A 6,452-nucleotide genomic window follows, 5' to 3' on the forward strand; every position below is an offset into this window, starting at 1 on the left:
ACGCCTGCAGAAGTATGACTTGAAATGTCAGATAATTGAGCGTGTGTATCCTAGTGGGAGGATTAGGATGTACGGCATTACAACGTGGGCTTTTACACCACGTGCCGTTACAACGCTGTTTTTACAACGCAAGTCGTTACAACGACTTGCGCTGTAAGGGCTGGATAGTGGAATAGTTTAATTTTCTATTCCAACTCCAGCCCACGTTACAGTAGGGAAAGTGTTGGAATAGAAAATTAACTATTCCCTATCCAATAGCGCCCTCCAGCGCAAGTCGTCGTAACGACTTGCTTTGTAAAGGCAGCGTCGTAATAGCAGCGCAGGGTAATGCCCGCGTTGTTAAGGATGTTTCCCGTGTGGAGAATGAGCATCATCAGATTCATTTTTGCTTGAGGAAGGCTTGATTAGCTAAGGTGGTAGTCTAGAATGGAAGGTGCCCTTATCTGATCATATCTGGAATCTTGCTTTGTTGAGCCCTAGGACCTTGTCTTGGATGGCTTTGGGGCAATGCAGAGTGCCTTGAAGGCTTGATAGGAGCTGTTAGGGATTGGAAACATAAATATTAAACATAAGTTGGAAAGAAAGAGTTGGGGAAGCAACTGAGAAACAAACCCACTGGATAGCATGGGACACTTGAAAGGGGAAGCAGCCCAGGAGGGAGAGAGCAGGCAAATCCATGCAGTCATAAGGAATATTGAAAGAGAAAGAAAAAGTAGTTTTCCGATTCTAAACAGTGGAAGGATACAAATTATTCAATCAAAAGAATGGTAAAGAAGCGATACCCCAGAGGAAGGACAACAGAAGAAGAGAAAGGAAGGCCACTGAATAAGTAGCAAGCAAATGAGATTGACAAGAAAGCCAAGCAATGGTAAGCAAGGGGCTGGCCAAAGTCCACTGTGTGTATTGCTATAGTACACAGCAGATCTTGGAAGGTGGGGGGTCTGCCAGATGAATTTAGGGAAGAAATTGAAGCAATAAGTTATGGTACAAGAGCTGTCTTGCTGCCGCATTTGAGGAAAATGTGTTAGAGTTGGGGTAATGTGAAAAGTACTCATAGTGACGTGTCTCCATAACAAACATCCTACAATGTGGGACCCTTTGACATGCATAACCCTTGTCTTATCTACTCCCAACCTACGTTTGTATGATGGAAGACCCTACTTTTAATTCTTCTTTACTTATGTACTCTAATGTATCATTATATGTATGTGAGAAGGATTCTTTGTCACACTTATATGGACGGGTTACCATTTACTTGAAATGTTTGTATTACATCATACCCTATACTTGTATCGCATGTCATCTTGCTATATGTTTATGCACTCAAAAAAAAATTTGGAACACTAAAAGTACTTCTTGTGACTTGTCTCACTTGGGCGGAAAAGCAAGGTCCACAATCACCCCTGGCTTCTTATTTCAGTGGATGTTGCCGGCAGAGGAAAGAGGTGCTAGAGCTCGATGGCCATCGATTTTATAGTTTAAGGTGTTTGTCACCATCCATTAGTTGAATGCTCAGCAGCCATGGTGAAGACTTTGAATGTCTAAATCCATCCATGTTGTAGGTTGTTATGAGTGTCATTGGTATAGCTGTATCAAAATAAGCTGAAAGGTTCGATGAACATAAGTGGTAGTGGAAGAAGGGCAGAGGACAGAGACACATGAGCATCTGGAGGGCACTGCGGAGAGCTCCTATTCATCACCAGGGACACTGTCTGCACGATGAGTAAATACAACATCACCCTTACTCCTCTTCTTGTCCAGAAGAATACCTTGCTTACCAGAATCCTGAGTGGGAGTGGCTGAAACAAGTCCCCCAGCTCCCAAGATACATCTGGGAAATGGAGAAAATAGAGACCTAGACTGCCGAAGGCGCTGGGAATGAATACGTCTGGAAAGCAGAAGAGGTAAGTGCTAGAGGAAGTTATGTACAATCATTCAGTTGCACAGGAAGCCACAAGGCTGTACAGTCCCACATAAAGAAACCTGAGGAGAACAGAAGAAGGAATAAAACACAGGTAAATTTGCTGGTAGTGGCCAGAGGCGGAGCCTACCATATGGTAGTGCCGGGTGGCGTCATCCTCATGGTGTAGCTTCTTGTTCTGTCTTCTCCTCTGTGAACTGGAAGTGCACCCTCTATGCACCACCACTGCTCTGTGTTCCCCCAGAAGCAGCCATCAGCACTGTTTCTTTCTCATCCTCCAAACTGCGAGCCACCACTTCCCGCTAAGCCACATCTTCCTTAGACCCCCAGACACTGCCCCCCACATAGTAGGTCAAGGAACTCCTTGTCCTTCTCCCTTGACCTACATGTTCCCCATAGAGCCCTGACAGCCTCCCTCTCACAGGGCAACTCGCCCCAAGGAGCAGGGACCGGCAAGGAAGGAAAGGAGCATGAAACGTTCCCAAGAGGATGTAGACACGTCCTACCACTTCAAGGGCACCAACTCCAGTTACAAGACTCTTGACCCTATGACAATCTAAAATGGCCTCTAGCTGTTGCCCATCGTTATCCCGTGACGAGTAATCCAGAATCCCAGAAGAGCCACAGTGGAAGTTTTAAAGATGTACCTTTCTAGTTTATCATACAAATAATGTTTCTTTTAGTTTCTCAACACCTCTCTCATGTGTTCACAATGTTAGAGGTTAGGAGTGGTAGGAGACAAAGTGGGGTGATAATTAATGAAAGAAAGAAGCCTAAAAGCATTAGAATGTGATGCAGGAATAAAGTATTATTCTGTCTTGAGCTGTAGCCCCCAGCTCACCTTTTCTCCAGGGGCACAGCTTGGTCAGTAAGACAGAGGGGGTGTAAGCTTCAGATTTCCCAACAATCACACTGGCACATAATGTTGAAATAAACTGTCAAAATGCAGGGGGCACAAGAGGGGCTTAAGGGGCAGTGAAAGGGGAGGAGTGCGTTTTGGTAGGGATACTAAGTGAGAGAAAACACATTATTTTGTGAAAAAACCAACATTTTGAAGTCTTTTCAAACAGAGAGAGAGGGGGAGAGTGTCTGGGAATTTTTGTCTGTGTATTTAAACATTCCTGGTAAAATCTGACAGACACCTCTCCTTACCTGCTGATCTGACTGAAAGCACCTGTGCCCATCCATGTATCACATGATACATTTTATGGGGGGGTGTAACACCTCAAACACCCCCTCTGAATCTACACCCCTGCTCTTCTCGCTTGACTAGAACGGAAGAGCATTACTCAAGTGCCTGATGGTGTGTTCATCCAGAAGCTAGAAATGCTCGAGCTGTGCATGACATTTAGAGAAAAGCTTCACGTCTTCACTGGCCATGATATGCAAGTTGGCAGAGTTCACTTAAGGAAACTACATGTCCCAGGAAGTTGCAGGGATCTTACAAGGTGTGGAAGCAGCGGCTGCCATTTTAAAGCCACAGAGAATAAATTGCTTTACTTCTAGAGCAGGGGTCTCTAACCTTTTCTATAATGAGAGCAACTTCTGATTAGTGAAAATGATTGTGAGCTACTGAAAGCCAAGCCATGCGTGCATTGTTACCAGACACTCGACCCTCAGCTTCATTAACTTTAAGCCTAATGTCCATAGAGCCAGATACTATGGTTTGAACACAATACTTTGACAATCAATCAATCAATCACATCATTTGTAAAGAGCACTATTCACCCGTGAGGGTCTCAAGGCGCTGGGGAATGCTGCTACTTCTCGAAAAGCCAGGTCTTGAGGAGTTTTCTGAAGGTCAGCAGGTCGTGGGTCTGCTGTAGGTGGATAGGGAGGGTGTTCCAGGTCTTGGCGGCGAGGTGGGAGAATGATCTGCCACCGGAGGTCGCTTTTCGGAAGCGGGGGACTGTGGCAAGGGCGAGGTCGGCGGAGCGGAGCTGGCAGGTGGGGGTGTAGAAGCTGAGTCGTCTGTTGAGGTACGTTGGGCTGGTGTTCTGGTGTGCCTTGTGTGCATGGGTGAGGAGCTTGAAGGTTATCCTCTTGTTGACCGGGAGCCAGTGCAGGTCTCTCTGGTGGGGTGTGATGTGGCTGCGGCGAAGGATGTCGAGGATCAGGTGTGCAGAGGCGTTCTGTATGTGTTGGAGCGTCGCAGGAGTTTGGCCTAAGCTCCGGCGTAGAGGGCGTTTCCATACTCCAACCTGCTGCTGATGAGGGCCTGGGTGACCGTTCTTCTCGCTTCAGTGGGGATCCACTTGTAGATCCCGCGGAGCATGCAGAGGGTTTTGAAGCAGGAGGAGGAGACAGCGTTGACTTGTTTAGTCATGGAGTCGAGGATGACCCCTAGGTTGCGTGCGTGGTCAGTGGGTTTTGGAGCGTTTCCCAGTGCAGTCAGACAACAGGAGTCGTCCCAGGCCGAAGGGGTGGATCCGAGGATGAGGACCTCCGTCTTGTCCGAGTTCAGCTTCAGTCGACTGTTCTTCATCCATTCAGCGACGGCCTTCATTCCTTCGTGAAGGTTGGTTTTGGCGGTGTGGGGGTCCTTGGTCAGGAAGAGGATCAGCTGGGTGTCATCGTCGTAGGAGATGATGTTGAGGTTGTGCCGGCGGGCGACGTCGGCGAGCGGTGCCATGTAGATGTTAAACAGAGTTGGGCTGAGGGATGAGCCCTAGGGTACGCCGCAGATGATCTCAATGGCTTCGGAGCGGAAGGGGGAAGGCAGACGCTCTGTGTTCTGCCGGAGAGAAAGGAGGTGGTCCAGTCCAGGGCCTTCTCTTGGATCCCGACATTATGGAGGCGTGTTTGTAGTGTGTGGTTGCAGACCATGTCGAAGGCGGCTGACAGGTCCAGGAGGATGAGGGCCGCCGTTTCTCCATTGTCCAGCAGGGACTTGATGTCATCGGTGGCGGCGATGAGGGCTGTCATGATGGTGCTGTGGTTGCTGCGGAACCCGGACTGGGAATGGTCCAGGATGTTGTTCTCCTCGAGGTAGCGGGTCATTTGTTCGTTGATGGTCTTCTCAATGACCTTTGCCGGGAACGGGAGCAGGGAGATGGGCTTGAGGTCCTTGGGGTCCGCCTTGGGTTTCTTGAGTAAGGTGTTGATCTCGGCGTGCTTCCAGCATTTCAGGAAGGTTGCTGTCTCGAAGGAGGTGTTGATGACTTTCAGGAGATGGGGTGCGATGGATGTGCTGGCTTTGTTGAAGATTTGGTGTGGGCATGGGTCTGACGGAGATCCGAGTGAATGGTGTTCATGATCTTGATGGTGTCGTCATCGTTGATGTTGGTCCAGGAGAGCAGGTGTTTGATGCGGATGGTGGTCGTGGGGGCGGAGGTCTCAGTGGTTGTCGGGGTGGTCGTGGCGTTGAAGCTGTCATGGATGTCTGTGATCTTGCGGTAGAAGAAGGTGGCCAGCGAGTCGCACAGGTCTTGAAAGGGTGGGACATCGTTGGTGTTGGAACTGGGGTTGGAGAGTTCCTTCACGATTTTGAAGAGCTCTTTGCTGTTGTGCGTGTTGTTGTCTAGGCGGTCTTTGAAGGAGGCCCTTTTGGCAGATTTGATGAGGTGATGGTGTTTTTGCGGGTGGCGTTCTTGTGGGCTGCGTGGCTGTCCGGTGTTGGTGCACGGAGCCAGATCTTCTCCAGCTTTCGGCAGGTTTGCTTGGAGGCCCGTAGGCCTTCAGTGAACCAGCTGATTTTCTTGTTGGTGTGACTGTTGGAGGGTTTCTTGATCGGGGCGAGGGTGTTGGCACAATCGTTGATCCACTGTCTGAGGTTGCGGGCGGCGGTGTCGGGGTCGGTGTGGTCGGCGGGTGGGCTCTGGGCGAGGGTGGTTGTTAGCTGGTCTTCGGGGACTTTGCTCTAGCAGCGGTGAGGCATCTGTTGGGTGCGGTGGTGTTTGGTGGGTTTCTTGAAGGTGAAGTGGATGCAGCGATGGTCGGTCCAGTGTAGTTCGGTGGTGTGGTTGAAGAAGACGTGGGAGCTTGCGGAGAAGATGGGGTCAAGCGTGTGACCGGCCGAGTGGGTGGATGTTGTGACGAGTTGTCTGAGTCCGAGGTTGGCTAGGTTGTCGATCAGGGTGGTGGAGTTGGTGTGGTTGTTGTTCTCGAGGTGGAAGTTCAGGTCCCCGAGGAGGATATAGTCCATGGAGGCGAGGGCGTGTGTGCTGACGAAGTCGGTGATGGAGTCGCTGAACTGTGGTCGAGGTCCGGGGGGTCTGTAGATGAGGGTTCCTCTGAGGGTGTTGTTGGGGTCGGTGTGGATCTGGAAGTGTAGGTGTTCAGATGTGCTGAGTGTGTCGTCGGTGTTGGTCAAGACTCCGAGAGTGTTCCTGTGGACGATGGCGATTTCTCATCCTGCTCCGTTGGTACAGTCCCTGCGGGTGATCTTGTAGCCTCCCGGGACGGCTATGGCTATGTCGGGTGCCGAGGCGGGGTTCAGTCAGGTCTCCATCAGGAAGGCGACATCTGGGGAGGTTGAGTCGAGTAGGTCCCAGAGTTCAACGACGTGTTTTCGGGTGGAGCGGGTGTTGAG

Source organism: Lissotriton vulgaris, chromosome 4_1 (assembly GCF_964263255.1).
Source record: "Lissotriton vulgaris chromosome 4_1, aLisVul1.2, whole genome shotgun sequence".
In the NCBI taxonomy this organism is placed as follows: domain Eukaryota; kingdom Metazoa; phylum Chordata; class Amphibia; order Caudata; family Salamandridae; genus Lissotriton; species Lissotriton vulgaris.